The sequence below is a fragment of the Rhea pennata genome, chromosome 11 (assembly GCF_028389875.1).
Source record: "Rhea pennata isolate bPtePen1 chromosome 11, bPtePen1.pri, whole genome shotgun sequence".
Classification (NCBI taxonomy): domain Eukaryota; kingdom Metazoa; phylum Chordata; class Aves; order Rheiformes; family Rheidae; genus Rhea; species Rhea pennata.
This window is the reverse complement of record NC_084673.1, coordinates 14,618,504-14,632,997: the sequence shown is the minus strand read 5'-3', so window position 1 is coordinate 14,632,997 and position 14,494 is coordinate 14,618,504. Positions and strand designations below refer to the sequence as shown.

Here is a 14,494-nt window from a genome sequence, read left to right as displayed (position 1 = left end):
GACACACTGACCATGGCATTGATAATACCATCATCACCATCATCTTCGTCGTCGCCAAAGGAGAAATGCTCTAGTGCCACAAGCTGGAGCTTATTAGCCCAATGACTGCAAAAGCTAACAATCACATTTAAATAATTTATTAGTGGAAACATGGTTTCTTCATTTTTTACCAGTTCATCTATAATTTATGATCAAAGGAAGGACATATGAGGTAACTCATATCGGACAGGACACTTTAAAAATTAATTTTAATGAATACTTTTACACTGTGGTGTACTGAAACTACATATTTTTGACAACTCTCTAGGGACTGCCCAAGAAAATTTTTTACTTGCAGCAGCTTTTTCTCTCATGTTTATGATAATGCAGTGAGAAAATGGAGTTCGTGTTAAAAATACGCCTCTCTACAAAACCTATTTTTCAATGTGTTCAGTCATCCTCCAAGATGTACTTATTAGCAGAGCACTGCGTGTCATTGTTTTCCCTCAACATTTATTTCAAGACTGTGAGGTTGGATGACCCCTGTTTTTGGTATTATGGATTTTTTCTGGTCAGAGTCTTTATAAACTAATGTTTAATTTTATTTTTTTGTCAGGGAGCTAGCCATAAGGTTTTATGTCTCTTCAGCTGATCTATACAGAGTCTTTTTGATGATTGATTTTAAATTTGCGAAGCTGACAAAGCAAAGTGTTTGAAAATTGACACCATTTGCTAGTTCTCCTTTATGGATATTCAATACTTCACCTTAATATATCATAGCATGTGTGTGTCCTGCACTGAATCATCAGGAGAAGCCTAGGAGTTAATTATAAAACTGCTTTGCCTTCATTGCTACTATTTGCTTTTCTACTTTTCCCCAAGAAGGATTCAAATGACCTGTGTACATGCACTCCTTCATCCTTCCAAGCAAAATGATAAGCACATCAAAATGCTCGCTTGAAAAACACACTAACCAAGAAACTGGAAGCTGGGAAGGCCAGAAAAAAAACTAGAGTCTGATCCTGCTCCACTACAGCCTTTAGAAGCATTGCCATTGGCTTCCGTGACACTAATATATGGTTTTTAATTTCTTCTTATGCTAAGCTACTTTCTCTCTCCCTCCTTCCCGGTAAACCTATCCCTTACCCGGTGGTTGGTACCATAACTGTCTCTTTGAGCATTGCAATGGCCCTGCAGTGCCCATTGCCAAAACAGCTTGGTGCTTCAGGGTGCATTAATGAACGAAAATTACTCACTTGGGTAATTGCTACAGACCACTAACTTTGTTGCTCATTAGATGCATACACTTTTTTTTCTTCTTCTAGAGGTTCTTCACTCAACTGACTCTGATGCAGCTGGTTACAAAATTTCAGTTGGAAGGAAAAGGTAAATCAAAGGAAGGCACGATTTAAAAAAATGAAAATTTCCTAAAGTATTATGGAAAAATATATATTGCTGAATTAAAACAAGGATCCTACAATTCTTATTTAATCACAATGTTTAGAAACCATTTTTCCACTCTCTTTTTTTTCTTTTTTTTCTTTTTTTTTGTTTTATCCCTCCTTTTTAGTGAAATGGAAGAATGTGTAGGGAAATATATTTTCAACTTTTTAAATCAAAAATATAGAGCCAGAACAGTGGAGAAGTGTGTGTGTGAGTGGCAATTTGAATTTTAATTTATTATCTTGCTATTTTGTCCTTGTATTTTCTATAGAGAAAACCCTAAAAATTGATGAAATCTGAGTTTTCCTACTCTATTACACTCCTCTGTAGGAAGGACGAGCAGGGAAAAAAAGAGATAAATCTTCAAAGATTTTCAAACTGAGTTGGAAAACATAGCATTTCCATTCCGAAAAATCAAACTGAAACACCACCCTTGAAAAAACTGTTATACAGGGAATGATCAGAACAATGCAGCTACAATATGGAAACATCAGAATATTTTTTCTTAATTCTGTGAGCTTCGCCGGTTTCATTCCTGTTTTCTGTTTTCACCCCAGAATGGTAGGGAAGCGAACACTGCAACCCTGATGTTTCCTCCTCCTCGCTGCAAATCCACTTCCCGCGGTCGCCCTCGCGAGCAGCGAGCTCCGCAGGCAGGGAGGTGCTCAGCTGCCCCCGGCCCTCGGAGCACCCAGCCCCGTGGTACGAGCCAGCCCCTAGAGAGCACGCGTTACTCTACCTAAAGGCAGAATAAGGTTATTCCGCCTAAAAAAATGCGCTGTGTCCAGTGCTATGAAATTTGCTCTCGTTAAGGTATCTGACTTCAGGAATACCAGCTCTCACAGCGGCTCAGCAGAGAAGCCAGCCCCCCTGCAGCAAGGGTGCAGACCTCTCCAGCCTTTAACTACAGCCTCGGCCCTCGGCACGCTGGAGGCGAACCTGCCCCGTGACCGGGACGGGCCCACATGCACAACAGGATTTGTCCTGTAGCAGGCTGTAAGTGTCCGACACAGAGCTCCGAGAGCAAGTACAAACGCTGCAAATAGACGGCAGCTCCAACCTGGCCTTGTTTTCTATCTTGCTGCACACCAGCCTTGGAAAAGTTATCATATGCCAAACATTACTGAGTAACACAGCTCAGCAAGCTTGCAGGAACCAGACAGACTCAAAATAATGTTTTTCATACAAAACACAATGAGGTCATATTTGTCTTTCATCTGGGATAATAAAATTATGCCTTGGCTACACAGGGCGGTTTCATGCTGCAGACATCATTGTTGAACTGGATTTTTAAAGTAGAAGTATTTACTTTTCATCATGTAGTTTGAGCATAATTCTGTTTGTATGCATTGCAATGCAGTCAGGTAAGACCTGAAATGCCTTTCCCAGCATCTCACAAAGCTAAAGATAGACAGATCCTGCATACAGCTACATGCACAATCAATTTCTAATAATGCTGTTCAGCAGAAGAAAATATACAGACCTTTCCTACCACACGAGACAAGCACATGGGAAAGAATCCTTGTTTCCAAGAAGAAAATAAGTTTAATGGAGAGATTACAGGTCTTCTGCTTTTTTTCTTAAATGAAAAGCATATAGTAGTTAAAAAGAACTTGTTGGTTTGCACCAAAGGCTTCCTCAGCTTTAAACTTAAATCATGTGTTTTCAAAGATTCTGGGACAGATTCTGCAAACACACATTCAAGCAGCTGTTACACAAACAAAATGGGACTTCTTCACATCAGTATCAACTACATGAACTGGGGGTTGCCTCTCTAAGAGACTTTCAAAGCAAGCTTTGTTGTGTTGCTAAGATCCTGGCAAGGAATGCCAGCCCAGACAAGGTTTAAAATGGATTTAAAGCATTTTATCATCAGACACAAGTCCTCAAAGTGACGAAAGGGGGTAGGAAGCACTGATATATGAAACTCCTGAATTTTTATTTCCCAGCAGGAGATGAGCACTCATATTGTTCCTCAGTGTTTGCACGGACAATGTTTTTATTTCATTTGAACCGAAAAAAAATTAATAAAAACAATACTGCACAACGGAACACAGCATTATTTGGGTAAATAATGGCCAGAAGAAAGCCAGTTCATTATTATCACTTGGGATGAGAGGCCCCTACCAAGACCAGTGACCTGCTGTGCTGGGATCTGTGTAAACACATGATGAGACACAGTCCTTGAGCCAAAGAGCTTGCAATCCAAACACACAAAACAAACATTAGAGGTATTATGATCATCCTCATACTCAGGGCAGGCCTGGCAAACTCTGTAACTGCAAGGCCTTTCTGCCATTAACGGGAACATCAATTTGGTCCAATTTTTTATTCTTTCTCCATATTTCCTACACCCTGCGTGCTCCACCTGAGCTGAGTCCTGCACTATAGTCATGCATGATCTACCTTGACTCACAACAGGGACTACATGAGTGCTATATGGGAGAAAAAAACCCACACGACACAGCAGCAAGGCTTCCCACCCTCCATGCTAGCTGAATGAGCAGCTGCTCACCAGATCCTCCCCAGATCTGGCTCTCCTCTACTGTGGTAGGATGGGAGCCACTGGAGTGACACCTCTGCTGTAAGCGGGAGGAGAAACAGATCTCTGTCGCCAGCAAAGCCCACCATGGCAATGCCTCCAGCTGCCCGCAGGCAGATGAGTAAGCATTTCTGGTTGCCTGACTGGTATTGGGCAAGTGCAGTAGATACCACAGACCTGCGCATCAGGGAGCGAGCTGGAAGGAAGCCGTTCTGCTGTGGTCACCTACCACCCTTCTTCCTGCTTCTGCAGTGTGTGACACTTGCTGCTCGGCAGCGTTACTACGCACAGCATGGGCACAAAGTGCAAGATGAGAAATGTCTTGGAGAGGACAAACACAAGTACCACCAGTATCTAGCAGTGGTTTTCTGCATTTTTCAGTTCAACGTTTTGAAGTGCAGAGCTGCCGAGAGTTGCAGGTGTGTGGCATCTGTCAAGAGCAGGCATCAGAGCCAACTGCTGACAGTTCCTCGTGGGGAATGTATCAAGCTTATCAAACACACCAGTAATCTTTCTTTGGCTGCGGTTCACAGATGTGGGTGATCCGCTTAAATTTAAGTGTCTCCTTTCACTTCATCTGTTTTTGTAACTCATGGACTCCTTTTCCAATGCCGACTAAAGCAGACATGGCGTTATTATGTGTCTGGATTATTAGGCCACAGAGGAAAGTGAAGCCCAATACACGATTTACACTTTTTGTTGTTGTTGTTGTCATCTAGACTGTTATTATATTATTTTCAACACATCGTTTACTCTAATACTGTAATAAATGGTTTTCAAGATTAGACCTGGTAGTTACAACAAAGATAATGTGAGATACTAAAACTCATTTCCCTCTAGTAAGAAAAATAATAAACTTTTTACTCTGTAAATATATGTGTAAAAGAAATGTGTAATTCAGAAAACTACAGGAAAACTCCTCAAAGAACAGAAAATTCATAATAAGTCCTTAGATAGCTGCCTGAACTTGTCACCAATTAGATGCAGCCAGGTTAATTGCTGTGAAGAGAATTTGGCAAATTGGCTGTGCTCTCCCACAATAGGTTTATTCATCCCAACCCTTCCTTTTTAGGGTAATGATGAATTGGCCACTTGTTCCATTGCTCTACCCAGAAATCGAAATGTAAACTTTGAGAAAGCAGGGCACTGCTGGGCAGTGGGAAAATGTATATGGGAACTGACCAGTGAGTCAACAGTATATCAATGCTGGCAATGTATTTTCACAAGAAGCTGTGTTCTACAAAGGCTGCTTTACTGAACACGTCTAATTGTAGGGAAAGTTCAACCAAATGAAATAGGGAAGGAGGAAGGTCTGTACTCAAAAAGAGGCTGCAGACTAAAGAGGATGGTTGGTCTTCCTGCTAAGGCACTGGATTGGGGCTCGGATGAATTTTGCTTTGTGTCTGAGAAGAAATATTTCTGTGCATCAGTTCCTGCTGAGTAAAAGGGGGATTATGTTGCCTACCTTTATCTGACTTGCCTATTTAAACTGTAAAATTTCAGAACAAAGTCTCTGATTGCACAGGGAACCTAAAAATGGGGACCCAGTGCTAAGATTTATGTGCACTACAACCATGCTACATCATCTACAAAAGTACATTGTAACCTCGGTCTTGGGGGAGGCTATTGTTCTCCCTCTCACTACACTTTATTCTGCTGCAGCTTTTCAGAATCTAGCCCAATTTCTCCTCCAGGAAGCTCATTTCTAGAGAGAAACAGTATGAACATGAAGGACATGAGCAGGAGTCACTGGGGCGGCTGCATTCTGTGTAAATGTTCAAAAGCTGCTTCATTATTCTAGTAGAGAATAATAGAGCAGCACCTTGCAGATTAATATTTAGTGTCAGAATTTAATACCATAACTGCTCAATAACGAAGTTTTATTTCTCTTCTCTCCTTACTCCATTATCAGGAAGTAATATTCTCCTTTAATTTGAAAGAGAGCTGTCTTTTTTTTTTGTAATGAATTGTTCATGTCTATATCTTTAAACTTATATATGACTGCCATTAGATTGCATTTTAAAGAAAATGATTGCTCTGAATGATTTGTTCACTGTCTTTCCATTGGTTAGTATTAAATTATTTATCACCGGGCTGGTAGGATTCAAATCTAAACTTTCAAAGATCAGGTTGACACAGGAACTGAAAACCAGTATCAAGCCTTTTTAAAATATTAACCAGCACCCAGGTACAATGAAATGAAATAAGGTGTGGAAATTGTTACTTTAGCTAACATTAGTGCTCATAATAAGACATCACCTCTGACGGCTCTGTCATGTCAAAACACATGGAGAAGGAAAACCTCTATAATATGCTATTCAGGATGTGGAAGCCTGCATCAATCCTGAACACGTGTAATGCAAATATGAGTTCTGATTTATTTTGAGGAGGAGGGTAATTTACAAGACGTTGTATGTAAAAAGCCACATTGTCGTTTTATAGTGTTCAAAAGTAACTGTTTTAATCAAAGACTGTTTATAACTAGGTTGATAGAGTTACTGAAACAGATTTTTTTCCACATACATACAACTCTTTTATACTTCCAGCTTTAAAGACCATAAAAAAGGATAGTAAAGATGAAAGAAATAAAAAGAATGACAGAGCTAACTCCTATGAGCCACAATCTATGTCAAAGCAGAACTAAAGTGATTGACAGCTTGCATTAGTAATGAATAGAGTGGGGAAAAGCTGCCAAGAATCCGTAACAAGGTCAAAGCCTTCCAATAAAGAATTACATTAGCCACAAATCCTAGGTGGAACTGTGCATATACATCTGCAATGTGACTTTAAGCATGGTACTGTTTCTACTGTTGAATTTTATTCTGACCTTTTTCCTGGTTTTACTGCTAGGCTACAGTAAGCTCTGACTCTTAATCACACCTATGTTAAAGCGTAACACATCAAACTGCCTGTGAAATTATAAAAAACAAATAGTGGAAGAGGAGGAATTTTAATGGCACATCCCTAACGGTGCACATAAAAAACTTTCTGAACTATTGGTATGGTAATAGCTCTCCTTCCAATTTCACAGTGTTCTTATGTGCGCTTGACATGGAAGGGAATTTTGCATATTAAAAGCAATTTTGTATCCATGATTTGTGCATGCATCACCCTGCCCACCTCAGACTTTGGAAACAATTTTGCGAGCATGATATTATGCAGAGAATGCAATGTATGTAGACTTTTTGATATACAGTATTTTGGTGAATGGATTCAAGTGTCAGAGAGTATTACTTGTACTATGGCCTGATGTGCTACAGTTTGTTTGGCATCCAGAAGAACAAGAATACAATCTGTTACTTAGAGACTCCAAAGGGCCCCATGTGATGTAAATGGAACCATTTTATTATATCAATATTGCCATACTGAATCAAGCTGGTTATGAGTATTGATACATAGAAACGGATTTATTTTCCACAAAGGAAATGTGGAATACTGCATCTTTCAGAATGTTTTGTGGATCTTCTGTGAAACTTAGCAAACAGGTACATATTTACCCCTCTAGTAATCCATAATTTAAAGTGAACATAAAATATTTTTTGATGAGTCACTTATTTGCACTTTGATTTTACTTGTTTCAACAAAAAATCCACATGTGCTCATGATAAAAATGCTTTCTTCTTCTCTGAAGTGAACCTCTAAAAGTAAAGCATTGGCCTTTTTTCCTGATCATGAATGGCAGGAACTTGGATACATAACACTGTAAATTAACTATACTATTCAGGTCTGACTCAGCTGTAGTTCAGTTCTAACAGGAATAGGATTTACCTTAGGGGGTCCAGTGGAACAGGCCTGGGAGCTATGGGACCAAGACAAATTGGTGGAGATGGGACCACATAAAGCCTCCAAAGTCTCAGTATCTCCAGCCTTGTCTGATAGCCAAGAAAATATAATTCTAACATCCTAAGCAACCGATAGAAGAAAACACAAGAAGTAAAAATTTAGACTCTCTATTCCTCTGTCTAATGTGAGCTCCTTCTACTGCTGTTGATTTTTGCTGGTTGTGTAATACACTGCTTGATTGATGAAAAAAGTATTCAATCAATTTAGGATTAAATATTGTCTTGAAGGATCTTATGTTAAGGATAGAGCTAAATCTTTAAGCAGCATCCGCTGCTAATTATGACCTACATTCATGTTAAGAAAAAAAGGTGCTTCTTTCAGTGATAAATAGGCCTGAAGATCCTTCACAACATTCACTATAAATCACAAAAGGCCATTAATAAACAGTCAGAAAAAATGACAGTTACTACAAGAATCTGCTCCTATACTTTGCCTAATACTATCAGTGTCATGTTTAAACCTGACATCTTAAATCTTCTACATGAAAACCCTTTAAGTCAAAAGGCTCAGCTATTTTAAACTGAATCTTCTATGCCTGTTATTTTGACTGACAGCAAAAGGAAATACAGAACCTTTAATTTTTTAACCTTATCTGGCTAAAATCAGCCTTTTTCATCAACATCAACATAAAGACAAGATCCTCGGCACCTCCTTCTTGAGAGCGCGTTGGGAACCAGGAGCTGCTGCTGCTCCTGGGTCACCTCCATGGTGCCATGTCGAAACCAGGCGCGCGAAAGCATTGCCCCTCCTGCATGCAAGCTGAGGGCAAGTTTGAAGCCAGCTTGATTTAAACGGAACAAACTAGTTGGGATTGCCAGGAGGAGCACTTGCAGCACTGGACACCTTCCAGAAGTGTTGCTTGGGTGCTCTTCTCCTTTGTAACACTATCTACCTTTTTAATCCAGTTTGGGAGAAACAGGGATGCCGGTTCCCCTGCATGAGCAAAGGTAGAGCCAGCTACAACCTGACCTGGGAGAGCTGTGAACAAACAGATGTATTCCCTGAGAGACAGCCAGGACAAGAGCAGTGGAGTGACTGTAAATCTGAGGACAAAGTACATTTTGTCAGTAAGGTACTAAGAGAGGCAAAATTTTATCTATTTTTTTCAATAAGAACAAAATAATCTATATCAGGCTTTAGGATTAGTTAAATTACTTGTTTACTTATTTCAGCTGTTTAAAAAAACCTTCCAGCTAAGAGGCTTTTATTCTGTATACTCATGTTCCTGAATTGAAAAAAAATGGATTTTTCAACATTAGCGCCATCTCTTTTTCCTCAAACCAATGAACGGTTCTTGTATCATCAGCTATGATTTGTCCAAGGTCTGCTGACAAGCCAGCATCAGGAAGGCCCAAACCCTACATGAATACATAAGTAAATAAGCAAAGTTCATTCTCCTTTGAACTTTTTATTGTTTTAAACTTGATAATCATTCCTTTCGCAAAGTGCAAATGTGCTCTTCACACAGCTGCCCAGGCAGCCTCAGCCTCTCCATTCTCTGGTGTAGCATGGTGGGTAATACCCTGTTATAGGAGACCTGAAGCTCTCTTGCTCTTTAATGACAAAAATCAGGGACAACATGTCATTCTACCAGCAGGGAAGTAGAGAAGTATTTACCTATTTATTTTCTACAAAATTGTCTCTAATTTTTCCTCTAGTATTTGGGATACCATGGATAATGCATCTAAATTAACCAAGGGTAGAGCTCCAAAGCTAGCCCTGTAGTGGCAGAGAGCAGAATTGGTCCAAGAGGCTGAGCAGAACTGACTGCTTCTGTAGCAAGCCTCAAAGTTAAGCCTCACCAGTGATAACACAGCCAGAAACACACAGGGAGAGATGCAGAGACTGGGGCTCAGACCTATAAAAAGGCTCACTCCGAATTTCAGATCAATACTGTGCTGGAGTAAGAAGACTACCTGGCTGATCCCTCTCTTCTTTTTCAGAGCAAAATCTACACGGCTGGGAGAGCCAGGCTGTAGATTTACACATACCAATGCCAGTGTAAACTTCTTGACTTTATGGAAATATTTCCTTGTTTACTGGAGATACTGATCCTGCAGACTCTTTTGCTATGTAAAACCACATGATGCCTTCGAAACCCTGGAACAATTTAGTATCCTATCCAATACTTCATCTCTTTCTCTGCCTTTCAGATGAAATAACATCCTTAAATGTTCCTGTGAGTTGTGCAAAGGCTGCTGAAAGAAAACAGAGTGGCAGCATGTTCCTCCTACCACACCGAAGTCAGGCTGGATTCCTGCACCAACAGACTGTCAATAGGAGTTTGACATGGGCAGAGTTTTGGAGCTGAAAACTATACTTGCTACTTTTGAAGTGGATAGGCTGTTATTTTTGAATCTGAATTCATAAAACATCACTTATTGTCTTGGTTACAGATGGACTCAGAATCCCACACTTGGCTCCAGAGTCTGAATAACTCTTACTGCATTTCTGGGGCTTGGGTTCAGGCCCATCTTGAATATAAATTTAGAATGAAAGAAATACATGCAAATACCAGGCATATTACAAGACACTGCCAGCTGTTTTCTTCCACTTACAAGAATGTTTCTGAGAAAGCAATCATTTTTTTTTTTTTAGTATATGGTGGAATACAGGAGTGATGACAAGCTGGTATCGCCAAGTTCAATGTGAACCTGACCTCGTTCTTGTTTAGGATGTCTCTTGTTCCTGACGCCTGCCTGCCTAGGCCTTTCAGGCCTCACTCTTTATTAGGTTTGTTGAAAAACAGAACAGTGTGCTCACAACCTTTTTTGGATCTCCCCTTGAAAAATATCTGTGTTCTATCTGTACTTAAGTAACAGCCTGCTGCTCATTTTCCAAGAAAATCCATGCCAGAAGTCCAGATAACATTTAACTTACAGACTGGTATACCCAGAGTTGGCCTTGTGGGTCATGTTCCCAGCCGAGTAATGGACTCACTCTATTATCACTGGCAAGTCTCGCAGGTTGGAATTTTCAAACAAAAGCAAACAAAATCAACTTTTGTTTTGTGATTTGATTATTTTTTAATGCTACAGTTTATTCATTCTGCTTTATTAATTTGTTGGTCCAATGGTTTTTATGTGCTGCAATTCAGAATAGGTCTCTCTCTAGTATCATGTTTTATATAGATATGGGAAATGAAATGCAAGTCTGATACAATTATGGTTGTACGCCATGCAAGGCAATACTGTAAACATGACGACAGCCTAAAAAGCTGCTTAGCAAAATGATCTTAATATACAAGGCAGTGTGAAAATGTAAAAAGAATCTATAATGACAACAAAGATTAGCCATTTGCTCTCTAACCTTATTTACAGAAGCAATCAGAGGTATTCAGGTCGAGTTAATGACCCTGTCTCCAATTAATTCAATTGTCTACAAACAACACTGATGCAGTGGTTGTCTCAGAGTCTGCCACAAAGTCTCCGAGGGAATACACAAGACTCCATTAAAAGTGACAATAATAATGCATTTATTACTGAAACACTATTGTATTATACATAAATTCCTGATGTTAAATTATGCTCCACGTTTTAACAGAAATTCAATTACTGAAATAATAAAAAAGACGGTGTATTTGCCAAGTGCTTGGACTATAATTTGGCTGCTTAGTTACCAGCAGTTGGCTGTTTTGCAATTTCTTGTTCGTAGAGTATTTCTTTGAATAAATGCCAGACTTTTTCATACAAATTTCATGAACAAGTTGCAAAATGAAATTTTGAGCTTTTGAATCCAATTATAAAAGACATAACTAAATCTATTATTGAAAATATATTCTTGAAAGCCCTTCTTGCTGTTGTTCGGCTCTGTATAGTAATTGAGGTAAGCACAGGTGCTCTTCATTATGGGCCATTGTGCACCGTCTGAATTCTGGGAACTGAGGAATTCAGCTGGTTTCAACTCTGTTTGTGTGAATAACAAACAGGCATGATTCTGAGGTTGTTTGTACAAGCTTGCACATCGCTCTTCCGGGACTCCTAAGACACCTGCTTACCCTTTTGAAGCCAAAACAGTATCATTTAGGTCCTGGCTATACTTTCTGCAATGATTTTGCAGGAGCAACATATTTCCCCACCCCTCTTCCCTCAGGCTGTTATCAAGAAATACGAACAAAAGAAAACAAGGATTTAACGATTATCTAATAGAGTGGGGACAAGAGAAGCTTTACAGAAGCTTTTTGGCTTGTTGAGATTCAGGCAAGGAATATCTTGTGAGAAAAGAAGAAACTGACTCTCATACTTAGCTTTATTCCTTCTCCTAGCCAGTTTCCTGTGTCAGACTGTGAAAAACAAAATAGATTTTTATTTTTTCCTAGCACCAATCTGTATCCTCTCTTTGGGGCTTGGCCATATATTTATCTTGCTAATGTCTCACCTATTGTCTATAGATGTTTTACACGTAGACATGAAGAGATATGTGCAACTTGTATCCTGCTACGTGAGTGTAAATGAAAAACTGCTGACAGTCTTATTAGATCCCATAGGTGTCTGTAGCCATATGGCATAGTGTCCTGGTTCTTCAAGGGATCACAAACGCTCACCTCTGCATATTTCAAAAGCTTCTGTCTCTACTATATATTACTGCTGACAGTGATTATTTACTTTGCACTTTTATTTATTGATGCATTTCTAGTACTTATCAGCAGAGATGTTATCAAAATATCTGAAGATGGGGGTGTGTTTGTGTGGAAAAGGATAGCAGCCGAACAGCCCATGCGAAGAAAACATGGAGGGGTAGTTCTTGTCTCTTGCAGTGTTAAATTGAAAGACTTTTTCTGACACTGATTGCTGTGCAGCTACAAATGCACCAGTTCAAGTACTTTTGGGAATACAGCAAGCTGATGCAAGATGCTGTCAGACAACACATTGCAGAGGCCAGCAGGCACAGAAACTACTTGAGCAGGTAAAAGATTCAGATATAATTCAACATCTGCACTATAATTTATCATAACTTGTCGTAGCAAACAAAGTTAGATGACTTACTCTTTGAATTCAGCCCTCTCAAAAGTTAAGTGCAGTTATTACAGCAGATTTTAGTGCTGGTTGAATGCTGGTTGAAAGCCAAACTAAGACTCAGAAAAGGGAAATAATTTCACACAACACAGCAACAATTACACAAAGCCAACCGCTTTCCTGAATTTCAGAAAAAACAAGCCTATAAGAAGGCCAGCGTAGCAGTGGGCTGCAGCGCTGCAAAGTTCATTACATTAGGAACTGGCTGGCACCTCGGGCTCCCAGGAGAAACACTAGAGAAGACCACACTTAATAGGAAGAGCCCAAGGAGTTCTAGGGAGGGCTTGAACTGGCAGTGAGGGACAAAGGGAACAACCATATTCACAGTGTCCCTCTTCACTGCTGAATGGCAGAGTCCTGCTTAGCCAGGGAACCAAAGGAATCCAGTACAGAAAGATATTTCCTTATACATGTGGGAGCAATTAGCCACAGATAGAGAAGGGAAGGGAAGGAGAAGGAAAACTGAAAAGCATACACATCAATCCAAAAACACTCCCAGAAATTCAGGCAAAGACAACATTATTATAGCAGACTAAACTGAATGAGGTTCAACAGCAAAACCAGTACATGCAAGAATGAAAAACACGAGAAGTTTTGCTGGGGAAGGTAGACACCAAAATTGTAGTCATGTTTTCAAGATCCAAGTCAAATAAGGAGCTGATCTCCAAGAGCAACCACAAAGCTTCAGAGTTTGTACACAGGTACAGTTTGTCATTTGGAGTGTGCCACGTTTTAATACACTAGTGTCAAGTATTTGGGGTTTAGGCTTGTTTTAGTGGTGACTCTAAATGAGGCTTATTTATATTCTGCAATTTGTAAGCTAACAGTAAACTAAATTCCTGGAAAGAGGTAAGTATCAGCTCTGAGAAAAATATTGCAAGTCTCTGGGAGAAAAATAGCAAGTCTCTGGGAGTAGGTGCAATCCTAATTTTTTTTTTGTATCTTGTTCAATTTGTATATAATCTTTTAGTGCAGCTATGCCCCCCCAGCCCTTCCCAGCACTTCTGCAAGACAGTAAGTAACAGAGAATCAGGAATAAGGTACTTTCTGTTGACCTTGCTCAGCTTTGATAGCTGCTACTCACAAAAAGGGGAGCTGCTGGTCATCTGAGGCAGTAGAGATGTCAGGAGTGATAGGCAAGATAGCTTGCAACAATCCTTTCTTTCTTTCTTTCTGGTGATGCCAGCACCAGAATGAGGTGAGACAGACTCTATCCTTTAAAAGGAGATAAGTGTGAGCCCTTGCCTTTTTGTAGGGGCTAGCTCCACAGGCCTGGGGCTCTATACCAGGTCTCAGACTCATCACCACAGTCCTGGAATAAGACGGAAGAACTGTCAACAGTACTGGAGCAGGTGATCAACTGGAGCTAGACAGCAGAGAGAGGCTCTGCTTAAAAAAGTTCCATTTTGATTAGGATAGGAATGAGGGGGCACGAATTTGTGGGCTGAACATGGCCTTATACTTCATATAGGCTTTGACCACATAATATATATATATATTTTTTTTTTGGTATTACAGCCAGGTAACACTTTGGGGGATGTAAACATATGGCCCAGCAAAAACTTCAGAAAGACTTGCTCAGGTCTCAAATTCCTACTAAAGAGACATAATAGATCATTCTGTCATTCCTCATTTGTGCTGAAGACCTCCGTTTTCTGCACAAGTTTAGCTC

The 14,494-nt window shown here is 39.8% G+C and overlaps 1 protein-coding gene across 1 annotated transcript in view; it reads right to left on the bottom strand.

The window, feature by feature from the left end:
• The window catches only part of AFF2 (ALF transcription elongation factor 2), a 325,935-nt gene that overhangs the window by 33,216 nt on the left and 278,225 nt on the right, over positions 1-14,494 (bottom strand). The window lies entirely within an intron of this gene.